General features: G+C 27.9%; 1 long non-coding RNA gene across 1 annotated transcript; it reads left to right on the top strand.

Annotated features, from left to right (window-relative positions):
• Positions 1 to 202: 202 nt before the first annotated feature.
• Positions 203 to 851, top strand: LOC136077753 (uncharacterized). Its single transcript, XR_010637252.1, has 3 exons — positions 203 to 526; positions 607 to 674; positions 767 to 851. It is a non-coding gene; the product is annotated as an uncharacterized LOC136077753 (long non-coding RNA).
• Positions 852 to 18,854: the final 18,003 nt, after the last annotated feature.

Here is an 18,854-nt window from a genome sequence, read left to right as displayed (position 1 = left end):
AAATTGAATGACTTCCTTACTTTGGCTTGTATAAATTAAACATAAGAAATTTAAAAAAGAGCAACTACAGAGGACAATAATAATTAGAGGATTATTATAAAAAGAAGATTATTTTATTTTATTTTTTAAATTTGTGAATATCATTTATTGCTTTTTAGTTTTTTTGACTTTTTAAATAGCAAAGAAAAGACTTAAATTAAAATGAATTTTGAATATTCTATTTACAATTTTGTTGTTCATAATTCTATTGAATTCTATTTTAATTTTAATTTTTCTTTTTTGATAAAATGGAAAAGTTTGATAGAGTAAAGGTATAAAATCTCTTTAAAAATAAATATTTATTATTAGTTAACTAATTTCATATAGGTTGGTCGAACTGACTGGATTAAAGGTCCTGTTACATATGGAGAAAATGTTGTTGTAGAGTGGCCATCAAGTCATTTCAATGCACTGTTGCAAAACCAGACGTTAAAGTCTGGTTCTCCTACTTGGAAAAATTATGAGGCAAAGGTCTTGAAATCGGGGGGTAAGTAGAATTTAGGATATATATACATTTATATGCAGGTGGAAAAATATTTACAATATTTTATATTTTAAATAATTAAGATGATTTGGAGGAGCTAAACAATCAAGCAAATGCCCTTGTAAAAGTTGTGCCACCATTACCAAATCAGGTAACTTTAAGTGTGTAGTTAAGATGAACATTTTTAAGAACTTTTTATAAATGTTAAATGCTATTTAAAAATATTTCATTCTCGTTTATCAGCTTAATTTAGAAATATGATGGTAAAAGTTGTGTAAAAGCTAAACGATTGCGTGTTGAAGAAGACATTGAAGTTATTAAAAACATTGTACGTTTATTGTATATTATAAATACTTCTAATTTTAACTATGGGTTTGCGGTAAATTCTTTTTAATTTAATAGTAAACTTTGTTCATTTCAGTATTCATTTATTTTCTTATTTTAGAATGCATATAATGTTGCTTTCTAAATTAAACTTGATGAACTTAAATAAGAGAATAAATTTTTAAGATAACAACTGCAAGAAAGAGCGACAGGTGTCTTTAAATTTATACATATCTACATTTTTATATGTATGTATGCATGTATGTATGTATGTATGTATGTATGTATGTATGTATGTATGTATGTATGTATGTATGTATGTATGTATGTATGTATGTATGTATGTATGTACACACAGGGTTCCACACTTTTGTGGTTTGGAGGGGTCTCCATGATGTCATTTTATTTTTAATGAAGTTAGTAGCTGTATTGTATTTTAAGGTGATCTTAAAGGAAAGGAATGCAATGAAGTAATAAGAAAGCTTTGAAATGCATTTAAAAATAATTTATGCATCGTTAAAAAATTCTAAATGATTATATAATTAGGATTTGCTCAACTTCTCACTACAATGGAGACATCAATGAAAAAAGCATTCTGAATATCAAAAAGTGGAATGTTATTTTGTTTCTCATTTGGCTTTATTGTTTCTGAAATGCATTGCATTTTATAATATTAACTTTATTATTTTAACTTGTTTGCTTTAATGACTTTTTTAGGGATTATTTGTGTGTTAAGTTCATGAGAAATCAACCCAGGACTTATCCAATGCAGTTTTGCAGTTAAACAAGCCCCGTCTTTTTAACACATCATATACCAAAATTGACAAAAAGTCTTACTTCTAACTCAAATCAATATTCAGATTTATTAAATGATTCTGTTGAATCAGAAATACATGTCCTGACTTCAATGTAACTCAAAATTTTTATTTTACTTTCAGAAGTGGAAGGCACCCAGCACTTCATATGGGTCTAGTGAGCAACCTCCCACACTCTCAACTTAAGTTGATCAGACATATCTTCTGATATGTCTGATCAACTTAATCATTCATTTAGCATAACAAATAGTAATGCGTTTAATGACAGTCTTGTTTCTAAATCAAATCTTACTGAAACTCCTGTTTGTATATCCATTCCAATCTGGAAAGAACCTAACTACCCAGACGGATCTAGTAGAGTAAGAATTTTCATGTTGCAAAATTTATCTATTTTTTTTATTTATATATTTAATTATATGAATTATATTCATAAAACTTCTACTTTGGAAACAATTAGTGCCAGGTCACAAAATATACATTGACCATGTAAAATTCAGCAAATGTAACAAATCGCATGGTAGCAAATAGATTTGTAAACGATCTTTTGGTGTCATTGGTGGGAAGCACAGACTCATCCTGAGAAGTGTCAGTTTTTCTGGCAAGCAAAGTAATGCTCACTCTGACAAAGTAGCAAAACCCAAAATTTGTCAAGACCTCGTTGATGGTGTTGTTGGTAAAATGTTATAGCATTTGAATTTCTTTATTAAACGAAAGAAATAATTAATTGAACTCTTTTGTATTTTTAGCTCTTGTGCTGTTTATATACTGGGAGTGTCGTCAAAGGATGTGCGAACAGCAATCAAAATAAAATTAAATATTGCGTCGAAAGTTAAGAAGCGTTAAAATATGAAAGATGTTATAAGAATGTACATATGCTTCTGTTTTTTGATTATTTAATATATAATCATTTGTTTTAAAAGTTTATAAATGCTCTTTTTCTTATTTTTTCTCCCAATAGCAAATATTCCTCTATATGTAATATACAGATGGTTTATAGAATATCATAAAAGTCTATGAAATTGCTATAGCTAGCAATTTTATTATCTATAATATATGTAGTATATTATATATGTAATATATAATATATGTAATATATAATATATGTAATATATAATATATGTACTATATATAATATAGTCTATAATCGATGGAATATATTCCATCGATTCTATAGACCATCTAAATGATAATAGAAAATATTTTCTTGATTTACTTGAGAAAAATACTCATTATTTGAAACTTCTATACACTTTTGTAGTTAAATTTCTATAGACCATGTTTCAAAAGCCTATAGAAAATAGTATTGATCTTTTTTATAGAACTTTCGGCATACACTTTTCAATTGCATATTCTATAGACTTTTAGAGTTGAAATTCTATAGGCAATATGTTCTGCGAAAGGTTTGATTTTTTGTATAGAAACTTCTATAGACTTTCAATTGCATATTCTATAGACTTTTAGTAGTTGAATTTCTATAGAAAATATGTTCCAAAAGCCTATAGAAAAAAGGATTGATTTTTTGTATAGAAAATCTATACAAATTTTGTCCTGGGATGTTATATTTTTGAAAAATTATTATAAACAACTATTTAAACTAATATATATTATACATATTTTTAATTTGTGTTATTTATTGGCTGCAACATTTATTACCGACGGATTAACATCTGGTACCACTTTTAAAGTCATAAGTATCTTTTCACTGTAAGTATATGATCCATATGTTTTGATGAGGTTGTCTACCTGTTTTCTTTTTTCTTTTTTTCTTTTATTTATGAGTGATATCAATGGCAATTGTGATATCAGTAGCAATGGTAAAGTTATATCTTTTCGAAATATTTGTAAATAACCAATAAAATATTTATGATTTTATGTTATACCCTATTTTATGATGTGTTTTTTCAATGATAATCTTACAAATGATGTCTTTTAAAATCATTATAAATGACATTTTGAAGATGTTTTTTTTTCTTGCTATCTTTTGTATTTTGCAGTCTTTAATGGCATTGGCATCTGTTAGCAATGATAAACTTGTATCTTTTCAAAATGATTATAAATGACTTCGTAAAAGATGCTTTTTTAAATTATTGTTCATTTTATTTTGTAACCTTTAGTGGCAACAGCATTTTGTAGCATTTAAAGGTACATGTATCTTTTCAATACGAGTTTATGTTCAATAAATTTTTAAGGTGTTATTTGCTTATTATTCTTTTAATTTTATATCTTTAGTGGCATCGACACTTAGAAGCTATAGTAATGCTATATCTTTGAAAAGTTATTATAAACACCTGTTTAAATTAATATATATTAGCAATCTTTAATATTAATTTTACCTTTATTTTGTGGCATCAAAATCAAGTAACAATGGTAAGGTTATATCTTTTTAAAATACTTATAAATGATCAATTAAATGAAAATATATTATAAAACACACATGATATAAATTGGTTATCTTTTTTCGTTTTGTAATTTTGAGTGGTGTCAACATCTTGTACCCAATTTTAAGGATATATATATATATATATTTTTTAAATGCTTATAAAATTGTATATGCAATTTTAGACACTGTTGCAATTATTTTTTAATTTATTTTATTAATCTTATTACATTTCTATATGTTCATAACCAATACATATAATAATAATTTAACTGAACATACAATGATAATTTAACTGATCATAGTCAATTAAATTATTTATATAGTGATTATCTTAAAACGTTTTTGTTTTTGTTTTTTAGGTGCTCGTAAAAATAGTATCAGTATAATAAATATAACGCCAAATATAACGCTTTTGCCGTTAGGTCATCTTCTCTTCAATATAACGCCAATATAACGCCAGAGTTGAGCAAATATAGCGGATAAAACTAACGCCAAAATAACACCAATATAATGGCAATATAACGCTAATATAACGGATAACTGGCGTTATATTTGCTCAACTCTGGCATTATATTTTTTTTGTTATTTTGGCGTTAGTTTTTTTTAGAGTTTTTTCAATATCTTTAACTATAGTTAAAGATATTGAAAACAAATTAGGGGCAAGTTTTTATTTGTAGACGGAAAATTATAAATGTATGAAAAATTTCTGATGATTTGTATAGCGTGGTATTTGATCCTTAATCAATATGCAAAAGATAATTGTCAACAAAATTTATTGAAAATAGCAGAACTGTGCAAAAATATTAGTGCAAAAAGCCGAAATTGAAAGACAAAATACCGTATAAGTAGAATAAAAACTCTTACTTTGATGACATCAGATAAAATATCTCACACTAAGAGGTTTAATATACTAAACTATATTAATATACTTAACTATATATTAATAAAAAATTTTAACTTGATGACTGCAGATACAATATTTCACACATTAAGTGCTTTACAGATATAACTTGTAAATATTTTACTTAAAAAACTCTAGATCATCAATTTATTATGCTTGGTGATTTTTTAACTGATCATTTAGAGAAAGCCTTTGGTAAATTAAGTAGGGTACTGGTGGAGCAAGGTGCTGCAAAATGTATATTCACGCTTATGTATATGAAAATCACGATGCATAATTTGATACAGACTTTTCAGATCTCAACAACATTATTTTATGATAGATGTATTTAACAACTAACTGAAAAGAAGAGTTAGATTTTTACATACTAGATGACTTGACAATTAAACAAGACAGTAAAATTGAGTGTGCTTGTATTGTTGTAGACATGGTTCACAAAAGCAAAATTGACAATGATTTTATGTCTAGATTAACTTTTATTCATTTTAAAATGTATGGTAGTTATTTAAAAGATCTAATTAGGGGAGGTTTAAAACTTCCTGGTGGCACATAGTGTAAGTGGATGTTTTCGTTCACATTTTATTAAAAATCATTTGTAGCAGAACCTGTTATACTCACAACCATATGACATTGAGCTATAAGCAATTGAAATTTGATTAATTTTTAATGAAACAATAGATACTGGTGTTATTTATATCATTTAATCACACATTTATATTAAGAAAATATCAAAGGACGCTTTTATCCCTGGTACAATTTGAATATTTATAGTACAATGATTTGAATGATGCAAAAAAGCTGAACTCGGACATCAACCATTAAAGCTAAATTCACAACAAATAGTTCTTAAATTATTTGTTTGCAGTGCTAGTTAAGAAATAATTTAAATGTAATAAAAATATTCCTTTAGTGATTTTTTAGTGTGGAAAATAGGCTAAATTATGTATAGTAATATATATTTATTTTAATAAACTATTTTCCGGCAGCGTTAAAAAAAAGGCCTTTAATTAATTGGCTGCTTGTCCTCAGTGACGCACGCACACTTGTAATGTGCTCATCCTGATTGGAAATTAGTCGGTTTATGTGCATCTCACTTTTCTCATCCTATTTTAGTTAATCTTTGTATGTAATGTGTATTTATTCTGAAATCAGTCAAAATATGCAATAAGTTCCGCGGCTATATTAGTTGATGCATGTACACTTTAAGATTTTAAACTTAAATTTAATAAATGAAAGCTAATATTAAAAAAAAAGTTAATAAAAATAAATAAATAATAATTAATAAACACTGATGATGGGTTATACTAACAAAAATTAGTAACGTCAAAAATAAAACATAAAATTTTACACAAAAATAATGCTCCAAAGATTGAAACTTGGAATATCGCATTTACTATCGTTTGACGTATCCACTGAGGCATGTTAACATTTACCTGGATATAAGCTTATATTTTAAAATTCAGCCGGCAATTAACCTCACAGTTTATTTGCCGGCACTGCCAGCACATACCTTGTGCGGTTTATTTACCTCTCGCATAACATTGCGTAAACAATAACCAATGTCTTTTTTTTAATTTCATTTAACTTATTAACTTTTTTCCGTATAAAAACTTTCTTGAGTTTTAATTTCCCTTTGTTGAGCTTTTGTATTTCTCAGTTTCTCAAGGTAGAAAAACGTATCTATAGAAAAATAAGCTAGGGTTTGAAGAATAATTATTTTACAACGCCCCTTCTAACAAAGCCAAAAAGAATACATTAAAAATAAGAGTCTTGTAGTAAACGTCTCAGCATGTTTGAGGAAATTAAGAAAAAACGTTCCTAACCTAATTTCTTAACACACCTTTTTAATGGAAATAACTTTTTTTCAAAAATTTATTTTTCAACTGCCAGTTATACACCCTACGGGAATTTTTTTTTTCAAAGTTACGTTCTAAAATGTCTTTTGAACGTTTTTTAAATGTTTCTTTACGTAAGAATGTTTAGGTACATTTAAAATACATTTACAACGTAACTTTTAAAAACAAATGCCCGCTGAGTATATTCTATTACATATATTATTGTTCCCCCGCCAATATATTTTTATCCATTTTAAATATATAAATTTATAACTCAAATATATTTTCTTTATGTTATAAGCTTTTTTAAAAAGTTATAAAAAATATATTACCTATTTAAAAAACCATTGGAAATTGATTATCAATTGTGGATGATAAAGCAATGCGAATTCAGGTATCGCATCTATAAAAACATTTTTCCTACTTAATGATAATTTTATTTATTTAAACATTTATATTAAAAAAAAATTTATTTTCTCTACTTTTAGTTTTAATTCCTTTATCTTTATTTGACCTTTTTAAACTTTTCAATTTATTTCTTTTAAAAATTAATAAATGTATGAGGTTTAAAAATAGACGTAATTATGTGAAATAAAATAGTTTCAATTAAAAAATAAATAACACGTTTAAACCAAAGCCCTAAAACATGGTTAAAAAAAAACATGGTTAAAAAAAGTATTATAGTTATATTGTTGCAAGTGGGTTAAAGGTCCCGCCCTTTCTCGCCCTAAAACTTGCATTAGGGCCCGAAAGTTAAAACTTTATAATTAGGTATATAAAAACTCATCAAACTTGGAAAAGTTCCCTAATTTTTCTGTTAATTTTATTGTTTTTTTTTTAATTTATTATCGCGATTGCATAGAATAACTTCGTTTACAATCACTTCGTTTTTACTCACGATTATCACGGGTAAATGCTTGGAGGCCACCGCAAGCGTTGAGGTCATAATAAAATCACCGACTTTTTTTTTAAAAGTTATTTAAGCATTCAAGACCTTTATATTTTGTGAAAGTTATCTTGAGACAAAAATGTTACTGTAATTATCATTTAATTACAAAAAACACCTATTTAAATTTGAGTGTCTATTTAGATTGATTGTTTTTAACAAAAAGAGCACGATTTAGAGGAGAGTGGTCTAAAACAGGCCCCGAGGTGAGACGAGCCCCAAATCTCTTGCTTAGACAATAAATATAAATTTAACTGTAGAATATTGGCTAGTACTCAAAAATATTTAAGAAAACGATCCGAAAAAGTAGTTTTTTTTTATTGTTATTTTTTGGCAAAAAGATTATCTTTGAAAGAACTACTTTTGAAATTTTATTAGGCTAAATATTTTTTATGGTAATCGTAAATAAACACTTAAGTTTATTGTGTTTTTTGAATATTCTTGAAAGCTTTAATATTTTATCTCAACACAAAGTTTAAGAATAGTTTAACAACTTATGTTTTTCACTAAAATATTTGCTAACACACTCCAAAACAGTTAACGGGTCCGGGCGAAGATTTAACAGCAAAATATTTTGAAAAGATTGAAAAAAAAACATTAAACTGACAATATTATTTTAAAGGTTTTTATTGTTATTTTTATGCAAAAAAATGTGTTTATAGACCAGCACAAACACGTGTTTTTAGAATCTAAAATGTTAACACCAATAGACGTCTAAATTCAGAAAACTATAAGACATCTAATTGTAATTATCTTGATATGACGAAAAATAGCTGTCTCAATATCAAAAGATGACTACTAATAGATGTCTTATATTTATCTGAATATAGACATCAAAAAGTGTTAACATTTTAGATACGAAAAAAAATGTCTAAAAGACGTATTTGTGCCAGCTGGGTAGCGACTTTCTTTTCTATTTTTATCGTAATATAAAGCAGCTACTGTGTATTTCTATTTTTTAAATTTATAAACTTATAGTCGTGACATTTTTTTACATGTATATTTGAATAATGATTATAACTTATACATTTTTATAAAAATATGCAAAACGTTAATTATAGCTTTTGCAATATTTTTTTCAATCGTTATTAAGTACAATATATACATAATATTTAAATATATAATATTGAAATATATAACAAATGTTATTTCATAATCTGCGTATTTTAAATTATATTTTTAGAGAGTTATTTAATATATAATTACAAAAAAAATTTTGTGTCGAATGTAGATCTTTTGATGTTTTATTTATAAAATTGATTGAATTGAACCGAATTTATAAATTTTTTTCCGATCAATTTTTTTTGTTTTAAATAAAGGGAATTTTTTTAGAAAAATAGAAAGACAGTGTTGGACGAGAGGTCTATGTCATCAGTTATTTTTTTAATTTAACATTATATTTTGCCGTTTAATAAATATAACAGTTTCCATAAATTTACAATTAAGTTAATGGCCGGAGCAAGAAGAAGGCATTGATTTGCCTTATCGCCGAGCACTGTGTTACAATTTATAATTTTTACTAAGTTGTTTCAAGGATATATAGTATAAAATAAAAATTGAATGAATGTTTACAAAATATATAAAAAATAAAGAAAGATATCGTTTAATACATAATATGATAAATAGATTGGGTAAAAGTTAGAGCGAATATATAAAACTTTATGTAAGTTTGCTGGTGTTGATTGGTTTTGTGGATTGTTGACTTGAACCCCACAATTATCTGTAAACATCTAGATCCAATTTCTGCAGCTAAGCACAATAGCTTTAATTAACTAAGTGTCGGAAAGTTTTTCATTTATTGCAAGCATCGCAGAAAGCGTTATTTTTTTTCAGATCGATTTTGTAATGTCGATGAAACAGGTATCACTACTGTACCAAATAAGCCATAAAAATTAGTTGCTATTTGTTGAAAGAGCAGGTTGAATTTGTGACTTCTGTTGAGCATGAACAGTTAGTTAAAATGGAAATCTGCATGAGTGAGTCAGGCAATTTTGTGCCACCCTTTTTTTCCGAGTTCTCATGAAAGTTACTAATGGATACTGCGCCACTCAGTTCATTTGGCTATTTGTCACCCATTGGATTGAATGCAAAGTGATATAATCCTGGACAAATTGTAACAATTTATCAAACAGTCGAATTGTTTAAAAATAGCTACTTTCGGGTAGCATCTGCTATCGCTGCTGTTAATGGCTTTATTAGGACTGGATTTTCCAGCTCAATCGGAATGTTTTTGCAAACAACTATTTTGCTTCTAGGCACTTTGACCTAATATTCCTTTTCTCAATAAAAAAAACAACACTAGAAGATATTCCTGGACAAACATTAATCTTGCCGCAGCAGATTATAGACATTGCTCAAAATGAGGATCTGCTTATTGAGATTCAGGCCTCAGAAATTGTAACGCAAGTTATTTATCAAAGTTCTGACAGGAAATTTTAACTTTTCAGAGCTAGTTGTGTCACCAACAATGTCAAATAAAAACCAATATTTTCCCTTGACATAAGTTTTCCTATTCCAAAAATTATTACTCCGCGAAAAAAATGATTTGCAGCATATGGTTTAGCTTGTTTTTACAAGCAATTCATACAAGTATGATTTAGAAAAAAAGCAAAAGACAAAGATAGAAAAAGGTTATTAAAAGGAAAACGAGGTTATTTCTGTAAACCATTAAATTGAAGAATTCTTTAATCATGTATATACATAGAATGGTGAGCCTGACAGCCTTTTTATAAAATTATTTATAAAAATCTTTTATAATGATTTATAAAAAAATAGAGTCTAATACTTCTAAATATTATTATTATTTTTTTTAATTTTAAGATGATGGGAGATCTCCTGATATTTGTCTTCTCCTTGAACTTCTCAATCATCTACTCATGACGGATTGCATGATGCTCAAATACCAGAGATTTGAAAAAGAAATTGTGGTATGTTTCCCAGCTTTATCTGAAAAAATTCAGAATTGGAGAGAGTTAGCGACAAGAATAAAACTACTGGTCCTACCATCTATTTTTATGAGCCTTCTATTGAAAGGTAATGACTTGATTAAGTACTTTGTTCAAAATCTACTAAAGTTGAAAATGAGAATGCTAGATTCATCTAGTCATGGTATTGCCTTAGTGATGGAAGTAATTGACGAGGTTATGTGCAGTTCTTCGATTGAAATCTATTGAACTCAAATTGTTAAATAAAATAAAATACGTGACTGGCTGACGTTTTCCAACAAAAGATAGTATATATTTCTGGCCATTTTTTTTTTTTGAAGGACCAAGAGCACTTTGGCAGTCGAAGAACTCGGAATTAGAAACACGCTGACTTTGCTCTCTAATCGTGAACAGTCAACAGAACATAACGAAAGGATTGCAGCATCGCTTGTCAGTCTAAGTGACACTATGACCAGAGTCGATTGTATCTGCTAGCTAGTAATTTGACCCACAATCAAATTTCTTGCTAGCAGGTTCTTCATTACATTATGCTTCTGACTCATTAAAAAGTGCCTTTTGAAAATATTCTTTGAATTTAGAGGGGGAGTTAGCCGGATCGATAGCAAAAAATAAAAGCTGATTGGTTCAAAACACAATGAAAATTATTTTGATGTGCTTTAATTTAAAATATGACCCATTTCTGGCATATATTCTAAGATCTGTGAAAACAAAGAAAAAGGTAGCATTTTTTAAGGTTTCTAAAAACCACATTTATAAAAAATCGCGAGTTTTGGTTTTAATTAAAAAAAACCACGGTTAAGGTGGTTTTCGGTTTTGTGGGTCAAATAATAAAACTTATATATGTTTATCTTGCATTATATATTAAAAAAATTATTTAAACAAAGTGTTCTAACACTATGTTAATATAATCTATGTTATAACAATCGAAATAACTTACAATTACTTATTTTTATTGTAAATTTTTTTTTTAGAAAACTAACGATTTTAACGATTTATCAGATAATCGACCCGATTTTTACGCAGAAACTAGTGCAGCTCTAAAAAGCTTCAATATGAAATATTGAAGGCTTAATATGAAATATTGAAAATACTTCTGTGGACTTTATAGAGAAATTGATCAGTAGATTTAGACAAGTGTGTGATGTTCTCTTTATTGAGAGGGTGCTTTAATTCATCCTTAAGAGTAACAGGTGAACTTTTACATGGTGCTTCAGCTGGTTGGTTCTTCATCAAAACCTTAGAAGTAAATTCAAAAAGCCTAAACACAAGTTTTCAGCAAAATTTAAAATATTTTTTAAAGGAGCAACTGAAAGATCTTTTAGGCACCTTAACAACTGCATGACTGCTTTTTTAAATTTGAAAGCAATAAAGATGCGATTTTTGTATTCCCTAGCAAATAATTTTGCAAGCATGAATTCAAGACAGACGTCTTGAATTCATGCTTGCAAAATTATTTGCTATCTATTTTTAAAAAATTCAATCTATTTTTTTCGTTTTTAGGCAAAGGCGCAGTCATTGAAAAAACTTAATTCTAACAATGACGAATATCGAGATGCATATCAACCTCTTTACCGAATTCCTTAGAACTTTCTTCTGAAAAATTTGATTACAACCTGATGACATTTTTATAAAATTTACTACTTTTTGTAGCATTTCATGGCAGTCAACATTAATCTCATTGTTTACTAATTCAAAACTAAAATTATGATTTTAAATTTCATGTTTACCCTCTTCTGATCTTAATTCTTTCTCCCTTGAAAAAATAGTATGTTTGTGTCTTTATTTTTTTTTGTATAACGTGTCGAATACACCAAGATGAGACGCTTGATTAAGGCAAAACTGATCAAAAATGTCCGTTAATTGCATGAGCTTCTTGTTGCTACTAGATCTCTTTCCATACAGACACCGAACGAATTCAAATGATCCTTAATATTTTGTGTTAAGGTGGAGTCTACCTTTAACCTAAATCCTAGAATTTTGTATAAAAAAACCCAATTTTCGGCTGCAATATAAAAAACCTTACAAAACTAAATAATTTAAATTTAAATTTTCAAATTTGGCTTTGGAACACTGTTTTTTGGTCCGCGGGACCATTTACGCTGCAATAAATAACTAAGAACGATTAATATTTAGACTTCTGGATTTTTTTTGTACATCATCTAATAAGGAAGTTGAATTATTTATTTTTGAAACAAACTGTTTCAAATCATTATTGGCTTTAGAAAAATGTTTTTTTTAAAACTTCAAAGTTTAAAAACCACTTTAAAAACAAGAAAATAATAAAAATACATAAAGCAATAAATAAGTAACTTGTAAATTAGTAAAACGATATATATAATAATGTAGAAAAAATTGTATAATAACGTAAAAAAAATTGTATAATAACGTAGAAAAAAATAATTTAAAAAAGACCAGTCTCATATACTATTCCTTCCATTTCTTCATTGGCATCTGCAAATCCTTTACCCTGAGCTCTTTTTTTCTTCCGTTTAAGCTTTACTTTCGGAGTAGACTTAAGATTCATATTAGCGACTCTTACAAAATCTTTGTTCGCGAAAACTCTTGCGTAAATTTTCCATTATACATATTTAGCATAGCAAATACATTCAACTCCATTTATCAAACTCTGATGATTGCAGATGAGCAGCACCAATTTCTAATGTGTCTCTAGCAACAAAAATATCCTTCGGACATCTTTTTCAAATAAATCCATTTAACGATTCATTGTTGTTTTGTGTTTGCCCATGCAAACACTTACTTAGTAAATCATCATCACTTAAACTAAGAAAATTTGGTTTTATTATGTCTCTTACAACAATGGGAGAGTCTGGTTTTCCTTTATACAGAGATGCACCATTTATTTTATCAGACTGGTATTTACACCAACTTTCAGGGGTTCTCGGACACATTTGGGGGCGACTATCTAATGTAAGTGCATCTGAGCGATAGTGAAGTACTGCACCAATTGCTTTTTTTAACTGGTAAACTGTTCCACCATTACATTGATGTATCTGCAATTCCAAAAAAAGTGCTTTGAAGTTTATTAATTTCTTTTTCGGGGAAGACGATTTTTTCCACCAAGTGGTTTCCCATCAGAAAATTTTAGTTTATAAGTGGCTTTAAATTTACGAAGTCTGCTACCAACTCTTTTTTGTATTTGTCCAACACATTCTAACTTTTGGACAATAAGATTTTTGTATGGATTACATTTAGCAACTTCTAGATAAGATTTTGTGTCACCAACACAATAAGCATAACGTAAATTTCTGTCTGACTCTGACGATGTAAAACATTCAACAATTCCAGCTGCCTCCATTGCGCCTGATGAGCCCTTATGGTTAATGCTACATACTAAGAACTCATCATATTCATCAGTGCCTTTTTTTGTTTCGCATTCATCACATTGATGGCATACTTTAGATTTAATGCGGTAGTCAATGCATTTTCCAGTATCGCTTGAAATTATAGTTACAACACCATTTAAAAAAGAAGAGAATCATCACGTGAAACTGTAATATCTGTCTTGTTTTAACCAAGACCTTGAAATCTCAACAGCTGCTTTATTCATAAAAGTTTAGAGCAACTTGCTTATAAGCCACTAATATATTCCTTTGAATATCATGAAATGTTTATGCATTGGTGGAGGTAAATTTATAAAACCACAAAAGGTTGTTAGTAGATGCCCCTTTTCCTATTTCCCTCATAGCAATGATCTCATATTTACATCCGATTGATATTGCCCACGAGATTCATCATCAATTTCTTGGCTAGTGTAAACCCTTTTACTCCATGAGCAGAGTGAGGCTGTACATGTAAACTCTAATAAAACAGACAGTCCTTTCTTTCTTGAAAAATCTGTGGGAAAGTTCAGTACTCCTCTATTGACATTCAGGGCACATAGCAATTTCATCTATGATACTTTTTAAAACAAAGCAATCCAACACTATGTAACAGTGCTGGAAAATTCGATTTTGTCATAGGTAATGAAGTTTGTTTTGTTGATACTGTTGTTGCTTTATGATATACGTAAGTTTCTTTGATGAAGTTGAAGCATTTAAATTACTTGTTGAAGGTATGTTATTAACAAGACTATTTCTGAGTCAATGTTGGGTTCAGGAGCTTTAAAAAAACTTTGGCCATGAAAACGTCGTTTTTTGAAAATTCTTGATCTCCGTTTTTTAGATCAAGTTTTTTATTTTCCATACTTATTATTTTTTTCTAAATTTGAACAATAATCATAATCATCTAACTGAATACACAAAGTAGGGACTTCTAGCACGAATCAAATAATTTATAGTAAATTAAGAACTATAATAATACAGAAATACAAAATATATCTGCCAGCAGCAAAAGCATGCTTCTATTAAATCTTTTCGAATATATTTCGAGTTATACTTTACGTTATACTTTAAAACTACATGTGTATATCCTGGATTACTTTTAGATGCTTACCAATGATTAAAACAAGTTCAGGCAGGTTTGTTTTTTTAAATTTTTTTAAAGATCCGATTTTAATTTTTTTTTGAAATCGCAAAATTATGCGATTTTTATAAAAAAAAATTATACCACCTATATCTAATGATAAAATCATATAAGTTGTAATATTTTTTTAAAAACAAATATCACCATCATTTTCTACGTATATGATATTGGGTAAAACAGTACAATTTGAAATTTTGAAAATTTTCATATTTTAAGGTAGACTACCACCTTAGATTTTTCAGCTGGACAGTCACTTTCATGCAGATTAACGCCTTCTGTGCCTCAAAGATGTTTATTCATCATGCATTAAATGAATTTATATTTAAATTTTTTCAATAAATTAAATTGTTTCATTGCTTCTTTTTATTATATTTTGAATTTGAATTTTTTGAAAATGAAAGGACGTGTTAGGCTTTTCAGCAAAATAAAATCTAATTTATAACATAAAAATTTCATTTTTAACAAGTTTGATTTTTTTATACCTTTTATAATAAATAAACATTCAAAGACATTATGCAAAAAAGACATTATACAAAAAAACCCGCCAAAACCGTTTTTGACCGATGGTTTTTATTTATATCGGTTTTGACCAAAATGCATTTTTTGGTTATCGGTTAAAAACCCGATTGGAGACCCAAGTATTTTTACAAACCAATATTTGTAAGAATTTTATTAAGACTATTGCTAATGAAGTCGTAAAGACCATTGGTTAGTTTAAATATCTCTTTAGAAACATCCAGTCATAAAAATAGTTTATAAAATGGGAACAATTTTTATAAAAATATCTATTTTATTTTAGTATAGGAACTCAAGGAATCAAAATACTTTTGTATTGTTTTTACGTTTTTAATATCACCTATACGGACCAAATGATTTTCATGATTCGATACGTTCTCCCATCTCAGACTCCAGTTGAGCGTTTCTTGTCATTCATTCCAATGACACGTGATATCGCTACCTTAATGCTAAATATTGTGATTAGTAGCTTGTGGAGCATGGGCAGATATTCATGCTAGTAGCAATCATTCTTGAAACAGCGCCAGCAACATGTTCCGGCATCTACAATAGTTTGTAAGTGAGTATAAAGCAGTTGAATTCTTTGGTAGATTACTCTCACGTTTGCTACTTGTTAAATCTTGTTGGTGTGCATGCTACAGGTTCCAACGCTGTATTAGATTTTTTTTTCGGTTTTCTTTAGGCTCTCTACAAATTCATTTCTGCATTCACTCATTGTTGGTCAGTTTCAATTTTCAACATCACGCTCCAACAAAAACCATATATCAATAAAGCTTAAAAATCAAAAATACCAAAAAATCTCGCAAGCTAGATGGTGAGCTATACCTTTGATTTTAAAATTTTAAAATAATAAATCAGTTTTATTTGAAAACCTATTTTAGATATTTTTTTATTTTTTTCCCGAAAAGCATTAGAATTGTTGGAACAATATGCAGCCGTAGCTAAAAGGCTTACCAAGAAGGTGGAACTTATGGAGATTGCGGTTACAATCATATTCTGGAATTTTATTACAAGGAGATTTAATAAGTGGCAGAATACTTTAAGCCGTTAATATTAAACTTATAGTTGTTGAAGTGCTTTATGGATCCTTTTTCACCTTTTTTTAAAATATGAGGTCCAATAATGATCATTATGGGCAAGAAGCAAAAGCCTATGTTATGGAAAAGTATTTTATGGATATCAGGCAACTTCGGATCGCAAATGGGGGCCAAGATGAAATTACTAAAACTAAAAACACCACCTTCATTGGAAAATTTAAAATGGTGTCATCAGCATCATGATCTGCTCATAACAAGTTGGAAAAAAGGAAACTAGCCTATTTCTTTTTAAAAAGCTACATGAACGCAGATCCAACTCCAATTTTACTGAGTACCCCAGTGTTATAACCTATATCCTAATGACATGGATTTATTTATTAGAAAAAATTGAATCTTTTCCATACTTTTCAACAGAAATTTTGTTTGGCAATTTTTTAGAAATGTTGGAAGCCGGCTGAAGCTAAAGGTTATTGTTTACAATAAATGTAAAATTCACAACAAATACTATAATATAATCTCGTTTACAAGAAATATAAGTTATAAACTCATTTACAATAAATTGCATAAAATGGGTACAGGTGTCATAGCATATAATGATAAAACAGTGAGTCGTCACTTTTACAAGAACAAGAGAATTTTACAGAAAATGGTATCATCATCAAGAATCGAATTTCACAAACAATTATACATAATATATCAGTAGTTTAGATTCAAGATGACTACACAACAAGAAAAAAATTTATTATTTTGTATAAAACATTAAATTGATGTCCTTTAGGGCATTCAAATGTTTCAGTAATAGTTCAGCCTGGGTAAATTATTTATTGGCTATAAATTAATTTTGATCCATTTTGATTCATCCAACTGGATATTCATAAGAACATTATATTGCGCATTCCAACTGTGTATACATAGCAACTATAAAAGGGTTCGAATGAATCTATTTATATGGAGAAAGTTCAAACACTAATGCATTCGATTTATAGGTTAGTTCCAGTATTGGAGGTTACAATACACAACTGTCCATCAGAGTTTCTAAATTGTTAAAGTAGACAGCATTTATTTAAAAATAGGTTTTTTTTGGACAGAATAACTTACCGGAATGAGTAATGGAGTCTAGATCAGTTATGTTTCAAATCTAACCTTAAACTGATTGATTTACACAGTGACGGATCCAGAGGGGATTCCTTCCCCCCTCCCCTTCAAGCATCTGAAAGACCTAAAACATGTTAGACATAAGACTTTTTTTTTTTTAGGAGATACAAATGTGATGCAAAATACAAAAATATTTCAAATATTACAAATGCTTTTATCAATAAGATCAAGAAATTTAGTTGCTTTATTTATTTCAATTAAGCTGTTTTCAATTCTAATGATGCATTTTGAATTGATTTATTGGAATAATCTATTTAATTTATTGATTAATTTATTGGAATAATTAAACAGTTTTTAGTGATGGATGTTGGAAATTACATTTTTTTTTTTTGCTGAATAAAAATAAAAGGTAAGTTATTTTTTGTGTTTGATTACTTGTGATACTCACACACAGTTATAAGTTTTTCAAGTTTAATGTTTATTTTCTGAACTCAAATGTTGTTTCAAAAAGTACTGTATTTGATAGATTTATCAAAGTTAACTATAAATTAGCATTATCGGCAATTATGACAACAATATTTTTTATACTTTTGGGAAAAATTATTATTATACAATAAAAAACAGCAACCTGAATAAAATTTTGGATTACAAACGCATTTTGTTTTAAGCATTTTTAAAACACATATTATTTTAAGTTATTTACATCAGTATACTTTAAAAACTCTTTTTTGTTAATTGTAAAAACTTTTTAAATGAACTATGAACTTTTTAAATGAACAATGAACTTTTTAATAAAAAGTTCATAGTTTACAAGGTGTACCATAGCATAGTTGTCCAAGAATATCGTTTATGAGGCAACAGTATTTTTTTTATTTTCAAATTTAAAACTTTAAAATTTATGGTGATGATTTATTGTATTTACATTTATATAAACACAACAAATAATATAAAGTGATATTTGTTGTATATATAGAATTTTCAATATACAAAATATATTACTTAATATAATTTATATATTTAAGACTCCATAATGTTTTGTTGAGATTTTTTGATAT

The sequence above is a fragment of the Hydra vulgaris genome, chromosome 03 (genome assembly GCF_038396675.1).
Source record: "Hydra vulgaris chromosome 03, alternate assembly HydraT2T_AEP".
NCBI classification, from domain to species: Eukaryota; Metazoa; Cnidaria; class Hydrozoa; order Anthoathecata; family Hydridae; genus Hydra; species Hydra vulgaris.
This window is presented reverse-complemented; position numbering and strand designations above follow the sequence as displayed.